General features: G+C 38.4%; 1 protein-coding gene across 10 annotated transcripts in view; it reads right to left on the bottom strand.

Annotated features, from left to right (window-relative positions):
* Positions 1 to 23,817, bottom strand: part of B3GALT1 (beta-1,3-galactosyltransferase 1) — a 195,447-nt gene that overhangs the window by 15,063 nt on the left and 156,567 nt on the right. For 7 of the 10 annotated variants that reach the window (XM_085323603.1, XM_085323611.1, XM_085323620.1 and 4 more), the window contains one exon: positions 4,855 to 4,959. The gene's annotated coding sequence lies outside the window, so the exon portion shown is untranslated. Of the gene's footprint in view, positions 1 to 768; positions 2,137 to 4,854; positions 4,960 to 6,439; positions 6,548 to 23,817 lie in introns of those variants that run through there. The other 3 variants (XM_085323645.1, XR_014898074.1, XR_014898071.1) reach the window with 3 other exon arrangements.

Genomic DNA, 23,817 nt, shown 5'->3' on the forward strand with positions numbered 1-23,817 from the left:
ATTGATGACAAAGAAGATGGCTGGCTGTGTTGACTCTGATACAGTCTCAACAAACCAAATTCTCTTTCCACCCACTTTACTTTGAGATAAGTTGGTTTCTGATTAGGTATGAAAATAATACACAACTGATGGAAATTAACTCTGTGAAACAATAAACAGTATGTATGTTCTGTTACTGTGCCTGAGGGGAAGCGTGTTATGCCTTAGTTATCCATGAATTCAAGGCCAATCCTTAAGGAGAGAGAGGGTACAAAATTACATAGTGTAAAAATATAGATTGCTTCTCTTTGCTCTCTATCTGTGAATCTTCAAGAGTTTTATAAACAGAAGATCCCTGAGCAGCTGTAGGCCCTAAGGATGCAGGTAGTACAGTAATAAAATCTGCCAACCAATACACATCAGGGTCCAAATCTTTGGGTTGTAAAAATTAAACAATGCTTTTATAGAGAGAGATTCTTCTGGGAAACTCTTTTTCTTAYAGATGCAACATAAGATCAAACCTTCCTTTTGAGCATTTTCTAAACTTCATGGATGCTAAGTCTTTGAGTAGAATCAGAAGAGATTGCTATATAAATAATATGAACTCGACCTCCTCAGGAGGGTGGAGTTTGGCTCATAGCATGGCTGGAAACAATAGGGATTCTCCTGAGCAYGTTAAAACTTTTTGTGGATTTCCGTCAACATTGTAAAGCCTTCTGTCTCTTCGAGTGGTCTCCTTTCGCTATTAATTTAATCTAAGAGATTTATTGAACAAAAGAGATGTTAAAGTATTCTGTAATCTGTGGTTCCATTTATTTCTCATCTATTCTGATATCAAAGGCAGCATGAAGCAAAAGTGATGTGAAATACAGGAAAGCAGCTTTCAGGTCAACTGGTGTGGGATCTCGCAGGCTGTGGGAGGAGCAGAGCTTTGCCGTGTGACTGTGTGCCTCATGGAGGAGATCCAGTAGGTGACAGAGCCGATGCTTCCTTTGGCGCTTTCTGTCTAGCGGGGAGAAAGATGCTTTCTGACTCAGTCCCCTCATGAAAAAAGCCCAGAAACATGAAGACTGATGCAAACGTCCTGCACGCTTCGCCCTGCTGCTCAGGAGAAAAGATTGCTTTCCTGCTGCTTGCGGAGTAAGAGCTGCTAGAGAGGCAGTGTCTGCAGCTCCCAGCGACAGGGATGTCTGACTAAGTTGTGCTGGGTCTGGAAACCTGCCTGGAGTGTTGTGCCCATGGAAGTCCCCCCGTACTGGGTGGCTCAAGGTKACGGGGAAGACAAGCGAGTTAAATATGTAAAACTTCACACTGCTCTCTAAAAGGCTTTCTTGGTCCCAGTGCAGTAAAGGACTGCTCCATAGGGACATAAAGGATTTCTCAATGATTTCTTTCAACTGTGTGGTAAAAAACATTATTAAGAGCTGCTTCATACTTTTTAAGGAGGATTTCAGGTTTTTGGGTTTTCTTTCACTCTCGAAGAAAAGCTGTCTCTTTAACAAATTGATTTGTCAGTCTGTATAGCTCAGTATGCACATACTTTGCAAAAATGCTGCCATCTGCAATTTAGTTTCCTGTCTAAGCTGTGATGTTAGGTATATATTTCAGGGAAAAGGAAGCCAAGAAAAAAGGTGATTGAGTTTATTCTTTTTTTTTTTTTTTTTTTGTGAAGAACAGTGGGAATAATTCCAAAGCCAGGCAGCAAGGCTAACTTAAATATGGACTGTGGATCACCTTTTCAGTGAGACATTAATTCATTTTGGGAAGAATACACACAAATTGGGAAAAGAAGTCCATTCCAGTTCTTCCACCTGTACACTGACTGGATCAATTCAACTCCAAAATGGGAAGTTCCTAAGATTATTTTTCTCAGATTCTTTTTTACTTGTCTTAATCCATATTCCTGGTCACCTTCCTTCGTCTCTACCCCTTGCCACATGCACAACCTGCAGAAAAGGGATCTTATTTTTTCATTCACTTTTTCCTTGGAGGGAAACTCCTGAGATTTTGCTTACTAAACTAACTTATGGTGATAGTCTAACAAGCTTTCTAGTGTTCACTTATACATTATTGTTTATTTAAAATTGTATTGACATGAGCCAGTTCTTATTCACTGGATAGCTGCATTAACTTTATGTAGCAGTTTCAATATTCAGCCTATGGAGAAAGAAAAAAAACATTACTTGCATTGCGTAGCTTATTAAGTGAATGTATTAGGAGAGGAAACTGGCCATCCCAATATGTCCTAGGCAGAAGCATGGTTGGTTCCTACCATTTCTTCGAGAGCAGAGTGAGGTCAAACACTACATTTATATGTGGTCTTCTGAAAGGCTGGTTAGGAAGAACAAAAAATATTTCTGTAGGTGGCAATTAATGTATATTACAATATAGATATTCACATGAAGTTGACTGTAATTCCTGTTCTTTTTTTTTTTTGGGGGGGGGGGTAACATGAAATAGAAACTTTTTGCAACTGTTCTCCACCTGGGAGGGACACATAGAGCTGGCTATTATTTTAATTCAGACCAGTTCTGTGATCAGCCTTTGCACCCCCACAAAAGATCACTCTGCAGCCATGCCAAAGCCTGGCTCGGCACTCCTCAGGGACTCAAAGGCCTGACGCAGGCGGCTGGGGCAGAACGAGACAGAACCCTTTCCTGGGCCCTGTGGGTGCCCCGAGTGATCATCCCCCAGCTGACAGCTCTCCTTTTGCCCTCTTTGCCTGAAGTTTGTAGCAACAGCCGTGAGGTTTCTTTCCACCACACTAAGACCAAATGAGTAACTTCTCTCTCTTCCATCAATTGCAAGCAGGTAATTTTTTGCCTTTTGCGTACTATTTAGATTTAAATTCCACTGGTTACTGGAATGCTTTGGAAACTGATTCAGGTATTTCCGTGAATTAAAAAAGGGAGAATTAAAGAGCTCACCCATTTTCTCCTTTTTTCATTTGTTTTCGCAGCACTCAGTGATTCTTTGCATCCTTTGACTCCACTGAGATCACATTAGAACATAAACTGGAAACTTAATTGGATATTGACCGTAAACTTGTTCAGGCATRCAGCGATTTTCCAGGGCATGAATAGTAAAGTGTTTGAGAATGTKCTGCTGTTCAAAAGATAGATGTGATTTTCAGATTTTGACATAGAATGAAAGCACAGTAAGGGACTGTATCATTGTCACAAGCCTCTGAATCAGCTAGAGCTCCTTTTTAAAAGCAAAAGGCAGCTCTTGGCTCAGGTAGGCTGTTCTCCCACACGTGCCTTTGTCAAGGCAGAATGTGCATGTTAGGTTTTTATTGCTGTTCTTTTTCTTTCTTTCTTTTTCTCCAGATGGTATAATGAGGGGTAGACTGCAAGTAGTTTGCCAAGGGTTATATAATATTTTGACAAAATGTAATCCCAAGGTACAGTTTTGAAGGTAGCATATAAATCACCTAATCATCATCTCCTAGCACTTCTTGTATGTTGGGTCAAACCTCTGTTTTCAGGCCAGACCTATTAACAAGCTTCATCCAAATGTTTCGAGTGGTGAATTTTAGTATATTTTCACTCTAAATGTTGGTTAAAGTGTCCACCATGAGGATGGTAAGAGCCAATGTGCAGCTGACACCTTTTTTCTTCTGTACCTCAAAGCTGAGTTATTAAATTCTTCCAAGATTCTTTCTATTAGCTCAACTGAAAATATTAGTGCTTTAAGGTTACTTATGATTCTTTTCTCTTTAGTACATCCAAAGCAAAACAGAGAAGAAGTATTTGGGTGTCATAAGTGACATACTTCTATTGTTGTGATTAAGTCATTTATCTGGCTTTTGAAACTAAATGCTTTGTGTATGGGATTTCCCAGGAATTTTTAAAAATCATCTTTAGCATCTGTAATGAAATATATAAATAGAATGAATAATTTTTCACTAGATTGATGTCCAAGTCTTGTTCGTGTTGACACAAAAGCTTTTTGTTTGTTTGTTTGTTTGTTTGTTTTAAGTTGTCTTCAAACTAAACCTGATGTGAACTGCATATTCAGTAAGTAACAAAAAGGCAGAATGACCCACCTTCTTCTTCTTGGGTTTCTGAGAATGATTGAATGTGTTTAGGAGAAAAGTAACTCCTTTTGAATGGCATATACATATTACTATATTCTAGAAAACTTCAAATTAGAGATCCAGAGATRAAAACAGTTGAGGGAGTCAGTAAGCCTCAGTCATCTTTCAGCTCAACTTGTTTGTTTGTCATGATCTTTTTCAGTTGTATTGCATATGTTCATTAATTCTCAAAGCCAGAAAGGTAGCCAGAAAATATGGTGAATTAAAGTTAGTGCACTGTCATTTATGACCTTAAAAGCAATTTTAATGTAGTGAAATGCTGTCTTTTTAATTAGCTATTACCAATATTTGATGCCACGTAGAAGCACAGACCAGGATATGCAGTATTGTATAATAATTTTTAAATATTTCAAAACAACAGTTTGTATGAAAAGCACTTTTAAGAAAGTTGCTTTGCCATGAACTATAGAAAAAAAATCAAAAATCCTCCAAAAACAAGATTTTTTTTTTTTTTAGGAGTGATCTGACAAGTTAAATGAGAGCGGGCTTACTAAATTAGGATACCTGGAAGGAACACAGATGAGATTTGCAGCATCTTGGTGATAAGACAACAGAAAACTCAACTTACATTCTTTAGGTAACTCACATGCTGTATTAGGACCACCAAAAGGATTTTCTACCTCAGACAAAACCAAATTATTATTGTGGCTAGCAGGAAACAATGTGTAAATTATAGATATGTCTGGCACATACTTAAGAAAAGCGATCAGATGCTATTATATATGAAAAATGGTTTCTTGGTTGTCTTAGTCAAATAACTAAAAGTCTAGACTTACCATCTTTTAATCTGAGGAATGATGGGACCAACAGGGACAGGAACAAAACTGCAAGGTACTAAAGTAGATATAGTGAATGGAGAACTCAGTCATTTGTCAGCCACCCTGGTAGAAAAAAAAAAAAAAAAAAAAAAAAAGGTTCCTTTGAATCATGTTGCCAGAGACTGCAGCATAAGCATCTTCATAGAAAACCAGTCTTTTTTTTTTTTTTCCAGAAAAAACAAACTACTACACCAATGAAATTGTCCCTATTAGCTTGTGTCCTGACTTCTGAGTAAAACTATTGGGCTCTTTGTTTCTCACCCTTGAACTTTTAATTCTTTGGCAAATGATACAGCCAGAGTGGGGGGGAAGGATGCTGCTTTCCCTGCCCCCGTGGTATATTGCTTGCTGGTTAGGCTCCCCCCTGGGAAAAGTCTGTGACGGGCACCTGCCGTGTGCAGCTGCAAGATGAGGTGGAGGGTAAGAACTGGATGTAATAAAAACATCTGCATGCTCGCTCTTCCCCCTTTCTCCCTTCTGTAAGGTGCATAGCCAAAGCCAAAATGCCAACACCATAGGGGAAGAGTGACTGGGGATAAAGACAGGCTGATGGAGCCTGGAACTCTCTTAGTCATCTTCACCTAATAAATCCCACTTTACCCAGGGTGAAATGAAGGGGTGGATGGATGGTCAGAGATTTGATTATTGATCTTCTTTAAGACTCTGAARTCTTGTGCGCAGAGGCTACTTTTGCAGTGCTTTTTAAAAGTCACTTAGCTGTAACTTTACCTTTTACGTGAAGAAAAGGAATATGTCAGGGCATTTCAATTCTGCCTTTCTCCTCTGTTTTTGGCAGCGGATCTTGAATGCCCACATAGCCCATTAAGCTCATTTTGTTATAGCTTTTAATATTGACATTTGAGATTAAATGCTGGGGAATGAAAGAAAAATCTTCAAGGCACTGTTTCAGTGCAGCTTTGTCAGGCTGTAACAACCTACTACAGTCTGTTATTTCAATCTTTGCTTTTTACAAAGGAAAAGTATTCCTATCAACAACTACTATCCCTTTGTAATATTTTTTTTAATAAAATTTGGTAATGCAAATATAGTTGAATTTAATGGGAGCTGTGAATGCTCAGAACTATCTTGATCAGGTCCTGTTTGCATTTCCTGTGTATCTCCTTTCAACCAATAAATTACACACCAGGATAACAGCTTTATGAAAGCTGTGGTGACTCTTGACTCTGTTACACTCAGTCCAGTTTGGCTGCATAGGGCATAGTCTTACAGAACTGAGAAATTGAGTGTGTTAAGGATGATAATGTGGAGTTACTATTGATCTTTAATCTCAATAGCTGGTCAGTTTAAGACATGTTTCATCATACTRCAGTAAAGGCTTGTGGGGCTTTTTTGTTTAGTTTGCTTTTTTAATAAATGGTATTTTCAAGGACCTGTTCTTTGTTCAGTCTGAAAAAGACCAGGCCAGAGACCTACGATGCTCTAGAGACTGGCCTGATAGCACCTCCTGGGCTGCCCACCATGAAGCCCCAGCTGCTGATAAGAACAAACCCCTCAGCGGAGGAGGTCTGCTTCTGAGCCATACCCCGGCTGTTTTCCTTGTTGTCTTGCCCTGAGGCAGCATTCCAGCAGCTCTGTTACATCTGGTTCTGTAACTTTCTGCTGAAAATACAAGAAAGCCCATGGAAAGCTTGTACTGAGTTTGTTAGCTTTTGGCAAACTAGAAATAATATAATGTAGATTATTTTTCAATATTTTCAACTGGCAGAAATAAGTTAAAAATCAGGTTAACTCTACTTTTAACTCCATACAGATAGAAAATTAGAAAATCAGCAAAAGAAGATTTTGTAAAGCAAAATTTTGTAAAGCACCATATTGGTGCTTCAGAATAATTTAGACACTATCTAATATAATATTATTGAAACTCTCAGTGCGTCCTAGAGTTGTCTTTTAATACATGAAACTTGCATGGAACTTTCTCTGAAATGACGATAGGAAAGGACAGAGCTAAAGTAACTTACAAGTATTATGGATTTAGTGAAGACTTCAGAGTAACTTGTGTGTTTAGTATTACTGTAAGTACAGCTGATACGAAAATTCTTGTCAAAACTATCCTGGAGAAGACAAGAATCATTTAATTTTGTCTCTTAAATCTGTTGCTATTTATCAGGCACTTTCRCAAACTTGATTGAACAAAACCTTTGCAGAAAATGACTTCCTTCTATTGTCATCCTCACGAGCACTACCATTTTTTTTTAATTGGACTTGGATACTGTTATTCCAGAGTAAACTGTACCTTTTACTGTTACCCACTGTATATAGACCATTTCAATTTGCATCTGATTCACAGAATATGTCCGAGTGAAGATACTGGAGAATACCATACACAGCATGAACTACCTATGAACTAAAGCAACACAACTGACAGCATGGTGAACCAAGTAGGTGAAATGTGTTGCTTCTAGCTGGTTTGTTGTAAAGCGGGAAGCAAGAGTATGAAATAACAAGAATGGCCATAAAATCAACACTGTAATGATAGAACCAAATATTTTGAACATCTGATACTTGAAAGCAAATGTAGAACCAGCCTGCGTGCTCTCTAAATGTGTAGATCATCAAATATTCAGGAACTTTATGGAGAAGACCAATCAACTCATTTCAGTTGTATCACTGCAATTCTCCTTTCTGTGCCTTCCATCATAACCTGTCCTTTAGTTCAAATCGGTCACGTAAAGATACTGGTGCAGAATGGGGTTTAATGCTTTCCGTATCCTTAGAATGATTGCATGCTTGACCTCATCTCAAGAGGAATGAAGTATTTAAATCAAGGGAGCAATTTTAGCACAATAATTGTGCCAAGATTTAAGAAGTCATTAATGATTTTAGGTGCTACATACTTAGGGTAGCACAGGTGTGAATGCAGTTAGCATTGTATTTTGGCATGCTCCTATGAAATCAGATCTTCCAGTTCTGTGTGTCACTTTCAAAAACGGTAATCACACATGCAGTTAAACTTTTTCAGTGTTTTTTATTTTCAAGGGTGATAAGCAGTAAAGGAGGTACTCTGTGAGATGTTTACGTTAGTGGTGCTTGTAGGCAACCTAATARTATACTTTCTGCTCTCTTGGTTGATGGAAGCTTTTCCTTGGTGATCACTGGATATTAAGCAGTTCAATAACCTGATGAGCAAGGTGCTGGCAGAAAGTATTCTTGGCTAGCTAAAATAGAATATGCAGCTCTTTTTGCCACTCTGCATTCTGTCTACATTGGGAATTTAAGTACATGCATCATGTTAGTGAGGAGTTCTTCAGTTTGCAGTGGATGCCTGAAAAGGTCTTCTGAGGTTTTCTTCTTCTGCCCATAACGGATGCATTTGTTTCCATACTGAGTGTTTACAGCAAAGGCTTTGTCTGAGTGGTTTGCCTGACCACTGTGGCTGTTTGTATCTCAGTGCATAGGAATAACTTTTAGGGAGCGAAACTAGACCAGGTTTCTAGTTCCTGAAGTTTGCTAAAGGGATCCACACCTTGCATGTAACTTGGAGTGTGCAGGGCTTAATCAGTGTGGGCTAATAAAAGAATTTGTGGTCAAGATTGTGGCTGTCTTTCATGATGGTAATGAATGTTCTTGCTTTTGTAAGGGTTACTGCATTTTGTCTGGGCCTCCCAGTGCTAATAGCGTTTGCAAAACCAGTGTTGCCAGAGGTTAGCTGAGCAGAGGTTGTTTCTTTCTGCTGCTAGTGCTTCTCACTCTGCTCTGAGATCTTCTATGTAAATGGATACAGTTTCCAGTCAAAGACTTGACCTTTGAATCTGTAAATGGATTGAGTCTCAAGCTTCTATTGTGCTGCTTGCATGCTGTTACCTCTGTTTCTTCTCTCCTGGGATGGGTCTCTTCATTTTTGCAAGCTTTATCTTGCTTAGTTTCTTCTTAAAGGGTACCCAGAATGGTATTAAAATACTTCTGAAATGTCTCCACAGTGTGTTTCTGATGTGTCTTCATGCATGTTACAATATTAGCTTTTTTTTTAAGTAATGTAGATTGAATAGAATCTAGTCTGCTATGTTAGAAATTGTTTTTTTTTTTAATATGACCATTCTTTATATTACCTCATGGAGGGCTAGTTAACTACTGAACATCTGTAGCTACTTGTCAAGGGCCTAGAGCAGCATCTCATCAGCAGTGACTGCAAGGCTGTAGACTCCAAATGTGAGAAATTTAGAATATCTTCTGTAGAGAAGTTAATTTCCTGAAATCATTTGAAAGTCCTGCTGATTCCTGATTTTTTGTCTTATAAACAGGCATGCACTGCTCAGGCCAATTATATCTCACAGCACACTGTGCTTTATTTCTCTACTAAAGGTTATTCTGTTTAACTGGTTAATTGTTTAAGGCTGACAGACTAGATATAGCAGTAGCAGTTTTTGGATTTGAGAAGATGCAGCATGCTGACTTTGTAAATGCAGCATCTGACTTTTTCTCTTTTAACATGTGACCCATTTAAAGGGATGGTCAGGCTTCTGGTATTTTAAATACCAGAGGAGGATTTTGTGTACCCTGTATATTGTATCACATCTAGTAAATGTTAAAAGAAGCAGTGGCCAAGCYGAAGAGGACCTGCACTTTTCAAATCATAAATGATTGTGCAATTCTTTTTCATTGCTGCTTTTAAAATTCTTATCATCTCTGTCCCTTCACTACCCTAAGCCTAGATGACCAGTATGGCTAGTTATCACTCTTGTAATACTTTCTATAGGAACAGAATGCTGTTTTCTTGTTTTGTTGGCACCATTTTAGGAGCTAAACTTCACAAGTAGTAGTATTGAGCTGTGCACAACACCCAGGTCCTGATTTTCATGCTCTTGAGCGTTTAATATGAATACCATTATTATCAAAATAAATAAGGCCTTTAGACTCTTCAGTCTGCGTTTAAAAGAGAACAACAATAATAATAATATTTAAAAAACTAAAGAATAAGGAGACCACAAGCCCACAACCAAACAAAATAATTTTTAAAATCCTTTTTTAAAAGCCCTCACATACCAGTCCACTCTGTCTAGCATTTTGTAGTCTGTTGTGCTTTACACACAGACTCTCAGAAATGAATCTGGAGTGGTAAGGACAGTCACTCTCAGATTCTCCTAAATGGCAACTAAGCTACAGCAGCTGCTGCAGCAAAAGAACTGTCCCTTTTCTGTCAGCTGATACATGGAGTTTGCAGTGGGAGGAGAAATAGTATAGTTGTGATGAAATGATTCTTAAAGATACAGATAATGCTTGTAATGGAGAAGCTGAGTAAATGTAAAATTAAACACTTAGGATCTAATGTAACATCTTATTAGATGCTTGTAATAGCTGCTGGCCAATGCAGCTTTCATATTTTCAGCCTTTAGCTAAAGATCTGCATCTCCTTTAATAAGGATATTCTTTAATGAGAAAATTAATGATCAGAATTCAGATATGAATGGAACCCCAAAAGCCATATTAATATAGACATGAATGGGTCCTCGAGGCCATATAATTTCTGATACGTAGAAATTGGAAAAGTGAAAGCAGTACTTGCTTCCACAGTCAGTCACTGCTATCTATGCATTTAAGGGGAAACACATAACTCCCAACCTGAAAAAGCTATTGCTTTAAAAAACAGAATGCGCTTTAAAGAAACTTCAGGATACATCATAGTTTCCTTAAATGAAAGATTTTCATTTAGAAACACAGGTATAATGGGATTTTCTCTTAAGCCATAACAGACCCAACACTACAAGAATGATGAAGCTGAAAAATACAATTTTTAGACTGTGGAGGTTAGTATAATAATCCATAGTAAAAAGAAGCTAATAAAAAAAAATAGCATACTGTAGAAGTGAGAAATACTGATAAATAATCAGCAGATGCAAAAAGAATACAAAGGAATATAATACAGGATCAAATTTTTAAGGAATTCACGTGCTTTTCCTTATTTTATCTGTGTAGTTTTGCCAAACAACATCATTTCCCCCCCCCCCCTTTTTAGGAAAATAAAGCATTTTTAATAAAATAAAAATACCCTTCATTTCTCTTAAAAAAAAAAAAAAAAACATAATTTTTAAAATGAAATATTTTTAAAGCTTTGAAATATTTGCTTATATTGATCTTATTTCTGACTTCTAATCTTGATTAGGAATGTAAGCACTGAATAGCTGGAGTAAGAGTACCTGTTCATTTGATATTTACAGCCTTCTGTTGCAGTCTCAGAAATTAAGATGCTTATCTGGACTCCAAAGCTTTTAAATACATACTTTTGTCTTTTAATATGTAAGGAAATTTCTTTGAAAATAYCAGATCACATAAACTGCATAATTAACACTTAAGTCTCTGTATAATGAATAGTAATCTGGGGGAACTGCCTGACTAATCCCTGTTCCTCATGATAAATCTTCTGCATTGCAATTAACTTGTTATAGTATCATAGAGTTAAGCAATTAAACTAAAAATGAAACTCATACTATCTGACATTTTCCAATTGTGTTCTGATGGACAATATGACAATGGACAATATGAAAAGAAGAATAGTGACAGAGGAATTTTATTCTCCTCCCATTTCAACAACCTTCACTTTTAATTCTCAGTATTCTGCTCAAATATCAAATGATCTCATCAAAAGATGTCAGCAGTTTAGCATTAAAGTGTAATGGCTTCAAAGCCAGCCTAACACTTTTCAGACAATAGACGGCTCCAGATTTTAAAATTAAGATTTGAGATAAAGCTACAGCTGAAGTTATCAAAGGAAATGTACCCAGCAGTTGCCTAATGCACTCTTTCATGCCAGTGCTATTTGTCCATCACAAAATCACCGGCATCATTGATCTAACACTGATAATGCTGGCATGCATTACGTGACGTGAAAGGTCTTCTTGCATTGTCAGTCATGCAGCCAGGCTTCTTGCCCTTCTGCTTTATGCCAAAAGCTCCCCTTTCCAGTTTCTCTAGAGTTGTTGGAGGGGCTTGTTTGTGTGAGTCTTGCAGTAACAGTGGTTTCCAATCAGTAAAAAAAACAAAATAGCAAAATGGCCTGTAAAAGCTCRTTTGTTTGTTTTCAGCAGTAACCATATTGATACCAAAAATATTGAAAACTTTTGGTTGAGCTGTTCTGGGCAAAGTTCTCAAAACTACACAGATGTGATGAAGCCCAATTTAACAATGTAAATGGCAGGCAGTTATTTGGACGTATCTGCTTCCTAAATGAGGTTTGGCAATGAGTTGTGTAAAGCTGTGAACTTGGTGCAAGCTGCAATTGACTTTTGTTGGGGAACTGTTGCAGCGTGTTTGTATTTGTGTGTGTGTGCGTGCATATGTGTGTGTGTGTATACATAGGATGCAAAGTCTCCTGCATGATCACAGTAGTGTTTTCTGGCTTCCGAAGAGTCACAGCCTCAGGGAATGTTGTCTCCTTTAACCTCGGATGCTATCAAGTGAGCCTTACTGTGTTCTTTATGGATACAGAACATAGAATCCTTTATCTATGTTTTACATAATAAGTTAGATTGCTTCAGGTTCCTATTCAATTTTTTCCAAATTCAATAGAGGAATACACTGATTTTCATGCTATATCCAGACACTTAAAATGCAGRGCTATTATATAGGCTCTTTGTCATTATTTATTGCTCAGGTGGCATTTTCAGACAAGGAGGATGAGGGTCACTGAAATGACAATGACTCATCACTTTTATTTGCTTCAGATTTCTCTTKAAAAAGTTACCTTTCAGGGAATCATTTTTCTTCTGTTTTTCAAAAAGTGATATCAGTTACACTTGGAAGCTTGAATGTAGCTTTCAACAATCCATGTTTAAGAGATTGAGTTCCTCAGGCAACAGTGATTAAAAGTGTCTGCTGTTTGGTTTATCGATACCAAAGGTTCAAGATAAAATAAACAATGTTCTGTTTAAGTTCATAAATATGGATTTAGATTCAAAATTATTTTAAAGTTTTAAAGAAAAAGACCTCATTTTGTTCTTAAAAGCTGTGTCAAGTAATTATCCAAAATTGAGCTGTTTCTTATTCAGCAACATTTCTTGTCTCATCCTTTTTGCATACACAGAAAATGCTATTTGTGTCACCCTGAACTCTGCTTCTGTGGCTAGCTCAAGTTTTAACTAGACACTGAGATTTTCAGGAGTCTCATGGTTACATGTTATGCTTTGTTGTATCTTCCATTCTGTTCCTCTTTCATGTGGCAAACTTACTGCCCAGTTTTCTTTTGTTCCAGAAATCTGTTCATTCTTTTTTAAGAGAACAAAAATAAAAACGGAAGAAAGCTCTGTCTCAAAGGATATAAATACTGAATCTCAGGGAAAAATTTCCTTGAAAAAATTCCTAGAAAAACTGCAATAAAATAAAATAATTTGATCAAATTTGTTTTAAGTAAGTCCATTAATGAGAATGTAGTTCATTTGACTTTTACATTGGTGTAAAGAGTAGGCAGGTTAAGTAGATGCTGGGTATATTATAATTTATCTTGGCAGAAGACCATACCTTGAAATAATTTTTCCAGAGATTTCCCTGCCTTCTTACAACCTGCTATTTCTTGCCACTGTCATCATTAGAAAATACCTACAGGCAAAAATATACTGAATAAACCTATATAAAGATATAGGAGAAAGGCCCTAAAATAAATGCTTCCTGTTGTGGAGAATCCTTGTCACACAGACATATGCAACAAACTTTGTGCAGTGCACCAGACATCCTTGGGAGAACTCTGTAGATAAAATGAAACAACCGCTGTGCCCAGAGTGCATTTCTTCAGATATGTGAGAAAAGACAAAAACCTGTAGTTATGAGAATACAGCTCCATCTCTGACCTACATCCTCATCCGTAATTGTAAGATGAGCCTGGGAAACAAAATCCTTAACTGCTCTTGGATACAAATCATCTATTTAATACGTAATATTTCTTATGGCACATTAGTTTTCTCTATCTGAAACCTTCAGTGTTCCAAGGACAATAATTAATTGGTTTATGTGTGTAGCCTCCCACAGGAGCTAATCAGCTGCCTCCTTGCTAAGGTTCCCTTATTCTGTAAAGGCGCTTCTCACTTCAAATTTCATAAATGAGTAGCATAATTAATTTAAACATGGAGATTTATTTCCAAGCTGTCCTTAGCCTAAAGTCTGTGTTTCTTTCTCAGGTCTTGCTAGTATTATATGCCTAAAACCATGTCTTTTCTTTTGTCTGCTCTGTAATTTTGTCTAACGAAAAATATTATCTCTCCCTATAAATTGAGGCTTATTTAGAAAATTCTTTAATGAATTCCTGTTATCCTTCCTACCTTACATATTTCTCTCTCTACTTCTAGTTTTACATATTTGAATTGCTTTGCTTTGTTTTTATTAGACTCTGGGCTCTTAAGTTCAAGGATGTAACCTGATGTGATTACATCTCATCTGACAAGATAATGGCAGGTAATACGAGATATAAATAGTGGAAATAATTGTTCATAAATGCTTATTAATGCAAATATATCTCCAGTATATACTTAGAGCATTTTATTTCAAGCTGTGGGTTTTGAGTTAGAATTTCTCCTCTTTATATTAGACCTTTGCTCGTTCAGCCTGTGAATTTAAGCATGGAAAGTTTTGTTGCTGCCAAAGGGTCAAGGAGAGATCTGCCACCAGCTAAAAGTCAAGCTGATTGTTTTTAGTTGCTACTGGCTGCTGTTTTGATGAATCTCCATATAGAACTAAAGTAATAGGACGTTAATTTAAACTTCCAGATGTCCTTGCCATGCCCAAACAAAATACTGATATTTCTGATCTCAGGTTTTATTTTTTAACCTCAAACACATGGTTGTTTGAAACAAACCATTATGAGTGCCTTATGAGGGTGATTAAAACGAAAAAGGCTTTACCCTTCACCAGAACATTAATGACAGGCCATATCATCTTTCATAGAAGAAATAACTTAAGATTAAGTACCTTGAAAATGAGGATATTTCAATAAAAGTAAAATTGAGCTTTTCAGAGCAGACTATTCACTCACCTCATATAGCAAGCAAATCACTCTTCYGGAGAGAGAATTTTATAACGGGAAATGTTTTGGGAGTGCTATTGCCAACTTAGTGCCATCTTCAAGTGGAAGCACCATACAGTTGCTACAGAAATTACTATATTAGGATGAAAAATCTGCACATAGATTGCCAGATAAARTAGTACAAGTGCTGTGCAGTAGCTGTATTTTTCAACCTTTTAATTTCATGAAATATGCTTCTCTAATGATGCTYATGTTATTATTCCAATAACAGATTACATCCAGTCACTTAAGGATTTTAAAACTAGTCTAGATGAATGTCAGAAAATAATTTGATTGTGYGTTTACAGTCTGCACTACTGAGTGAGCCAATAGGCGTTTACCACTTCTACATTCTTTTGGATCACTTTTACCATTACCATGAATTTACTAAGAAAGATGCCAAGCCATTCTACAGTCTTCACACAGTTGTGCTGGTGAAGCTTGCAGTCTCTCTCAATCTCTGAGATGAAATAGCTGCTTTTCTCTTCAGGGCAAGGCAATTTTGCAGGATGGAAGTGAGGATATGACTAGCTTGTTAATTGTTTTTTACCTTCTAAAGTGTCATTGCTTTTTAGAATACAAAACTAAGACTGCTGTAATGCTTGTTTTTTGCTGAAGGCTGCAAAGCTTGGAGAACTTTGGAAGTTTTAGGGTACATTTAATGTTTCTCAGACAGACTTGGACTTTCTCAGTTCTTCATTGCTGATCAGAACCATCTGGCTCCATCACAGAGGGTGGCAGGGAAAGCTTGTGTCTGCCAGCAAAATGCTATTTTGTCTTACCCAGCTGGGGCTGTGTCTGCTGGTTGACTTACCCTTACTGTGACCTGCTTTACTCTTCTAATTATATCTGAGGGAAATGGGTCTAAATTCTACATTTATTATCTAAAGCACTTTGAATGCTTATTTCACGTTAATATTGGAGCCCTCCTTATCAGCTGTTTATAATCCTCTACAAATATAGTTTAATAGAAAACATAGGGAAGAGAATGAAGTATTCCAAATCTCCCATGTGGATTTGCATCAGTGATGTAGTATAGCCAAATGGCAAATCCCCCAAAGCAGTGGACCTGCCACGCCAGGACTAGCCCTGTGTGCACGGGAGCAGCAGTAGCCATCAAGCCTACCCCTGTCCTCTCTGACACCACTTGAGGCTCACAGAACAGAAATTACCCTATCTTGGAGCCTGTTCTAAAGCTCCACTTCCAAAGAACTATTCAGCCTACAGTGACTGAGAAATGCTCCTCCCTTGATCTTCCTTGCTTGATGGCTTCAGCACTTGGCAAAGAGCAGCAGCTAAGCAGATGCCTGTGTAAGGAAGGGAGAGGGATGTTCTCTGTGAGCGGCTTTTTCAGATTTCCTTTCACTGAAGTCTGATAGAGACTTCATTATTTATAATTACTGTAATTTTGTGTTGCCAGCTTGTAATGCAGGTATTTTTACTTGTTTACTGTATTGTCTGGCACTTGGAGGCTTTGTAAAGATGGAGCTTGTGAATTCTGGTTGATTTTATGAAACTGTTGTATGAGGAATGTTTTGATATAGTTGCAGTCTGTGTGCTGGTAAGGTAGTGTTGTGCATCTGCCGGAGGAGGATCGAGGGACGGCTGTTGCACACCGATGGCTGACTGTACGGGAAGGTGAACTGGCTGCAGGTCTGGGCATGCTTTTCAAAACGTGGTGGGAATTTCTGCCTGCAGGAGCAGCAGAGGGGGAGAAAGCTGCTGTGGGGGTGGAGAAGAGCGAAAGAGAGAGAGGACTCCTGGCTCGGGCTCTGAGAAGTGTTTSCAGCTGGCGCTTAGCGAAGCTGTTGCACCCAGCCTCTCTGCGCCCTATGCAACCCTTGTCCTGCCCTGCTGCCTGGCAGCAGTGTGGCGCCCGGGCCGAGGAGCCGGTCAGGCTGCTTTGGTTATCCGATGAGGCCCGTGTGAGGCCTCACAAACAGAACGTGTGGGCGCGGGAACGAGTGGCTGAGGGTGGTATATGCAAGGGCCCTCGWCTTTACAGTGCTGCTCGGCTGCGCATCGCTGCTCATCGGCCTGGGGGAGAAACTGCGCACGCTGGGAGAGGGACAGCAGGGGAAGGTCCAGAGTGGAGAGGAAATGAGAAGAGAGTTTAATTATGTATACCAGACTCTGAATTTCATTCCTTCTACCCCAGAAAAGGGTAACCATTTTTAGAGGCCCTTGCAAAATCTGTACAACTACTTTGCATGTCCCTTGGAAGAGGTATTTGCTCCTCTAATTTCAGAAGATAAAAAGAGGTGGGCCTTCAGCAGGGGCCTCTGAGCCTTTGCACTGCTGCTCTGGAGGGATAATATGCAGCTACAATGTGCCTGGGAAGTGAGCTGAAAGCACCACATGCTGCAGCCTGCTTAGCTCAAAGAAAGTTTAATCCCCTGTTACTAGATCAGCAGAGAGTCTCAAACATGACAATTTTGAGAGATTTGTGCTGGAGGACCTCTGTCAGCATCCCTGTGTGATGTATAGCTCCTAATTCATTGTTCTTTTGATCTGAAAATATGCTTTGTTTTGCCTACCATCTTGTTGCAAAAACTCTGAAACACTCTAGTAGACTATGATGGAAAAAAAGAAAAAATGAGAAAGTTTTATTTCTGATGGGATTGGAAGTGAAAGTAGGCGAAAGGTCTATGACCCGGAACAGAAAGCAGCTGACTAAAGCACTATGGGATGCCAAAGAAGTTTCTTGTGCCAGCAGAGACTGTAGCTGAGGAGGGCTTTGTATCTGCGGTTAAATGAAGCAGTTTATTTTCAACTGAAAATAGATGTGGTGTGTAACTGTCTTTGAATAGATATGATGTATTTTTCACTGCCTGTAACAAACAAAACTGATAGACTGGGGTGCGAGATTCTCATGATACAGTGGAGTAGGGGTGCTGTAGAAATCAAGGAAAAGGAAGAGGAGCAGGAGCTGAAAATTCAACCTCTAAAGATTCCCTGCAAAGCCTGAAGCAATTTTATTCTTTCACTGGMGATATAGCAAGCCTGAATTTCACCCATTATTTAGCATTTTTAAATGAGTGTAACATTTGCTTTGAGATGCTGCTTTACTGGTTAATTATAAAGGATGCCTTTATATATTCTGTCYACATATAAAGTGCTTCTAAAAAAGGTCATTAGATTTCCTGTTATACAATTTTAATTAAACAGAACCATAACATGCTGTAACTATCCTTTAACCTAAAGCACAACACTGGTAGATTAATTTTTATTAACTTGCTAGTTGGAGTACCAATTTGAAATGTTTACAGATTAAATACAGTATAGCAGAACTGTTACACACATTGTATTTTTCCTGCCTCTTAAGCAAATTTATGCTCTAATGTGATTGGGTCAGCTTCCACCCCTCACTTCAAAATGTTGTCACTGTATTGTAAGTAATGAATGTGATGTTCTATACACACACTGTAATTGCAGTTAGATCTGACTTGGTCTCCTGTTGCCTTATTTTACTGAAGTCAATGAGGTTACATGGTTAAGTGCGAGCAAACTGTACACCTTCCATTTAGACTAAAATGGCAAATTACAGTTCTGAGTGCTGCTGGCAACATGCTGAAAGCGACAGTAACRTTAAATGATAATTTATGTATTGACCTGAAATAGAAAACTTAGAGTGGTCAGAAGTTTTACAGCAAATCACCGCTATTGGTAATTTGGGGCTTCCTCCTTCATTGTGTCCTCATCCCTTCATTACAACAGGATGCAGTATTCAAGATCTGRTGCTTTTCACACAAGAGGAGTGGAGTTTTCATCAAATGCCTGGAGTAAAAGAATGTTTGACTAACTAATAGCTGAAGCATCTGGATCTTAGGCTACTGTTGAAGGTTTAATTTAGTGGGGTAAATGTGCTGCACTGGGACAGTGGAGATGGTGGCATTTATGATAAAGAACCCAGCCTCTAAGAAGTGGTGGTGCTTGACAGCAATGTAGAACTGTGCTGCCACTAAGAGAAAAGTAGCCCTCATAAGGTACGTGTGGGCTATAACAAGAGAAGGAAGTGGTGAGACTAGAATTTTGTACAGATCAGATCTCAGAAACCCAAAGAGTTTGATCTAAGATATAACTAAGGGTGAAAACAAACTGAGATGAAGAAGGATARGTGTTGTAATGAAAGTCACTGACGTAAGTGTTGGTTCTCAATAGAAAAGCACAATTATCTCTTCATAGATTCAGGATTCTGCATGGATTTAGGCTTGTGAAGTTAAAAACAGTTTTAAATATTAGTGTAATATTTCTGCAGAAGTGGGTATTATGTGCAGAAACATATTGGAGAGAGCATCCACACTGACTCACCCCTGTTGAGCAGGTACTACTAATATCACACTGTGGGACATTTCCATGAGTAAGCAGGCACACAGCAGTGCCTGAAGTTTTGCATGTACAAAGAGTRGAACATGATATCCTTCAGCTCTGATCGCTTTCTTCTGTGCTCTCACAAACTGCATGTGCCTTTCTGAGTACGTGTTAGAGAAATACACTTTTAAACTCACAACTTATTTTCATTTATAGACTCTCAGAGCAAATAAATGCCCCTGGCTGCTACTTTGCTTTTCACCTCACATAGAGCAGATGTAARTTGGTTAAACAGATCTAAGGAAAAATAGAGCTTGGCCATGAGAAAAATAAGTTCTATAATTGATTGGGTCGAGGGGAGCTTGGGAACAGCTGCTTGGATGAAAACAAATTGGCATTCACAACAGAGATGGGAAATCTGATCTAACACTGCTAAAACAACTCAAAGGTCAAGAGTTGTAAGTTAAAACTAAGGTTGGAAGCAGATGTGAGTAGTTTAAATGGTGATGGAGGGCCAGTTCAGGGGCTGCTTTCATTCCTGACCAGGTGGATAGGCCAGACCAGTGTAGTTTCATTTGCATGTGAATAGCAGTGCTCTCAAATCCTGCTTGATGCAACCAAATTCTGTTTCTGCTGCTCGCAACATACAGAGTGGTCTGGCTGGCTTGCTAACAGATCATTTTTCCAGCAGCCTGGTCAAGCTGGGATCCTGATTAGGCTCCTGGACTGATCCTTTGGCCATCCTCAGTTGAAATGAAAGTGGATTTTCAAGGATATTCACATGCAATAACAATAATAAGACCAGCCACATCCTCCTAAACATGAGAAATGTGATTAGAAATCATGGGCTAAAGTTAAAATTTTCAGAAAATGCTCTTACATCTGTCAACTGCTTCCTGCAAAGGTAACTGAAAAATATGTTCTTTATGCAGTAAGAGCAACCCAGAACACTGATGATGATATAAGGAATAATCTAAACCCAATTACTATGTCTGCAGTGCCAACTATGGGTTTTGTGTCCCTCCTTCCCACACTAACATTTCTGTTTGCTTATGTAAGTGCTTAGTCCTTGAGCAAGTCMCTGATAGGATTCTCCTGACGGGCAYAAAATTGGTGCAGCTGGCTCCTGCACTTGCTAGTAAACAAGCTGTATTGGTCATGGGATGCTGKCAGGTGAGCAGGGTGGTTGGTGTGTTGAGAGTTACACTCCCTGCTTCAGACCTCTTGGRAAGATCATAGCTAGCTGGAACAAGTTAGAGCAAACTGCTTTGATGCATACAAGTGATGGGGCAGAAAACCAGGGACTGCTGACCAGTGGTCTGGCTCCAGGGAAACCCCAGAGATGTCATCCCCTTCCCAGATTTCATCTAGCAAGTGGATTCTTTTACACAGCAATAAATTAGTGACGCAAGATAGAGGAGAGCCACACGTGCTGGCTTCAGCTTGGAAATTACGCAAGCGTGAAGGAGAGTAAAGCTCATGTACATTAATTACTTGAACGTATATGTAGAAGGCTGATAAGACTCACTAAACCTATGGCTAATTATGTAATATATATGTGTGTGCTATATAAGCTCTCTTTATATTTGTGTGTGTGTGTATATATATATATATATATGTGAATGTATTTGTACGTAAAATATGATTGGCTATGGATGAATGTTATACTCTATTTTCAGAATTTTTAATAGATTTTTTTTTCCTAACTAGGATTTTAATGGTCCCAAAGAGATTGGTCACTTCTAGGAAAGTGTGTGGTTATTAGAAAAATTATACCTGAATCTGCAGAATCTGATCGTGACCTCATTTTCCAGACCTCAGACAAAATGAAACTGAAGCAGTTGACAGCTGCATATTAAATGACAACTTTGCCCAGTAATTTATTAGTTATTTTTACCTACTTGCCTGTGACTGTCCTTGTATCTTAGGGTTATTTGTTTTTTTTTCTGTTAACTGTATTTTTCATTTCATTGTTATAAAYGTGCTAATGTTGTTTTGTACATTGCTCTAGTCTTATGAAATTTATCCTTTATTTTGTTTTCATGAAACTGTTATTTTTTTTTCTAAACTGGTTTTTAGTAGACCTACAGGAAAGAATGGTTCTAGGTTTGATTTATTTTGAAGCAAGATTCCTGAGGGCTGGATTCAATAATACAATCCATTTGTCTTAAGTACTGCAGTGGCTCATGCCAAAGCCTTGAAAATCAGTTTTCTGAGAGACAGAGACAAGTTGCATAGCTATACATATGTTTGAGCAGTTCAGATCAGTGCAGATTTTTTTTTTTTTTGAACTGGTCCAGTCTCTAAATGATTAAAGATTTTTGTTTGCTTGTTTTAATAGGATGCTATCAAGTATTTAAGGGTCTAAATACAGACCCGTAGGTAGAAAAAAGTGGAAGATGTTTATAAGACTAAGTAAGAATATATTACTGAATTTGAAATAAAATCCCATCAAAGTAAGTTGATTAGAACTTAAGATCACTTGTACAGGGCTGGAAATAAAACCAGAACGCGAACGTGCAGTTAACTAGAGAGCATTTAAGTCATACTCCTGTGCTGACTAAATGCAAAATTTAAGTGGCAGTGCTGCAAAAAAGTAAATTTGGAATGAAATACAGGAATAAGCTGGAAGGCTGATGGCATGACATAAAGAAAAGGAAAAAATTGAGCTCTCTGTCGCCGGGAGAGAGGGAGGTGGGCACAGGCGGGCCTATCTGGTGGCAGCTGCGTGCCTCCCACCACCTGGACAGCCACGCAGAACGCACAGATCTCCCCTCTGGAGTTGAGCGCGCGCTGCTTGGCCAGGGAGGAGGAAGGCGAGCTCTGACTGGTGCTCGCCGCCGCGGCCGCCATCTCCCTGTCCCGCTGAATCGCTCCCGAGTTCTCTCACAGARTGGTTGAGGTTGGAAGGGGCCTCTGGAGACCATCTGGTCCAGCCCCACTGCTCAAGCAGGGTCAAGCTCTAAAGCCTCAAGCTGTTGGCAGCTCTGTCCGAGCGGCCTCGTTTGGTCATGAGCACAGCAGATCCTATCTTGTGGGCTTTAATCAAATAAAAAAGGGGGTTTATAAAGTTACTCACGTGTGAAATTGTTTCCAGATTTGTGACCCAAGGTTAGGAATGAAAATTAGAGTTGGGGGGGGTCTTTGAATTATTCAGCAGTTTCCTTAGCCRGAGAAATTGGTGTCCTGTGAGACAAATTGATCTCAAATTTGAGTAAGGCCTGAATGTAATAATCATGAAAAGTAAACAGAGAAAGTATTATGGATAATGTTATGCAAAGAGTAATGAATGAGCTAAAGTACATTTCTAATTTGCAGTACAACAAGGAATATCTCAAAGGATCCTATTTCATTTTGCTTCTGTGGAACAAAATCTCAGTGTTCAATATTTATGGTGTTTATATTCTAAATAAGCCCTTAAAATGTTAACATTCAAGTGGATCTGTTTGAATAGAATAGAGATACATTCTGTTCACTGGGAGGCTTCACAATGTTCAGTGATAATGAAGTTCAAAAATAATTTAAGTAGACTTTTATTAAACATGAGAGAACTAATCTGTGTTTCAAGATACATTTGCACGGGGTTTAGATAACTTCTGTGGTAGTAGAAGGTGAAAGAGAAGCTTAAAACTGAAGAATTATGTGATAGTTGGTCTTCAGAAGGTAGGTGCCATCRCCTGTCAGGCTGTGTGCAAGTAAATCTGTGTTGCATCCGCAGTAAGCCTTTAGTTGCCCCACGTGTGTAATAATGCTATATTGCACTTGCTCCAAATGTGCAGAAATGCATGTGTACGCACCTGGCCAAGGCCTCCAAAAGCCTACAACATCCTTTAAATTTGTTGACAAGTTAATATTGCAGGCTTGTTATTTGAAATCAGTCTCTATCACTGACTTTTATTTCTACTGTCTACCTGCTGATGGAGATGTTTGTGAAGCGACTTAAATGAACATGTAAGATCAAAAGTGAACCCATTTGTGTACAGTCTAAGACTCTCACTATAGGGGTTTCATAACTAAGGTGGGACACTGCTTTTGCCTCTAYGTCACTGGTGTGAGTAAGGTGGATACCAGGTAAAAGTTGACATGTACTAATGGATGGTTTGCTAAATTATTAGTAGTTTTGTACTTGGTTCCCATAAAAATCTCTGGATAACGGCTAGAAAATTCTCATTAATTAGTATTGGCAACTGTACTTGTAATACTGTAAAAGGTATGACTTTAGCATTAAATGAAAGTAGCATACAAATAATGGAAATTGACAACTTCCCTAAAAAGCAGCTAAATGGGGAATTCATCAATATATATCATACCAGTTACGCCTACAGCTTGTGAAATGAATAATTTGATTAATACAGTCTTCTTCTGTTTGTGCAATATCAATAATTAGATCATGATTTCTTAACAGTGTTCACGTGCATTTGAGAATGAAATGTCTTTTGCAGTTTTTATTTTAAAGAAGGACTGAATATTCAAAAATTAGGTTGTGCTACTTAGCTGTGCCTGTCAAATAAGCAAAATAGTACAGTTTTTATTTCATTAATTGGRTAAGTTTACAGGTGTTTCTAGAACTGGTTTGTATGTGTGTAGATTTACCGTTCTGTTTCTAT

This window comes from Rhea americana, unplaced genomic scaffold (genome assembly GCF_003343005.1).
Source record: "Rhea americana isolate MKP2758 unplaced genomic scaffold, rheAme1 scaffold_12, whole genome shotgun sequence".
Classification (NCBI taxonomy): domain Eukaryota; kingdom Metazoa; phylum Chordata; class Aves; order Rheiformes; family Rheidae; genus Rhea; species Rhea americana.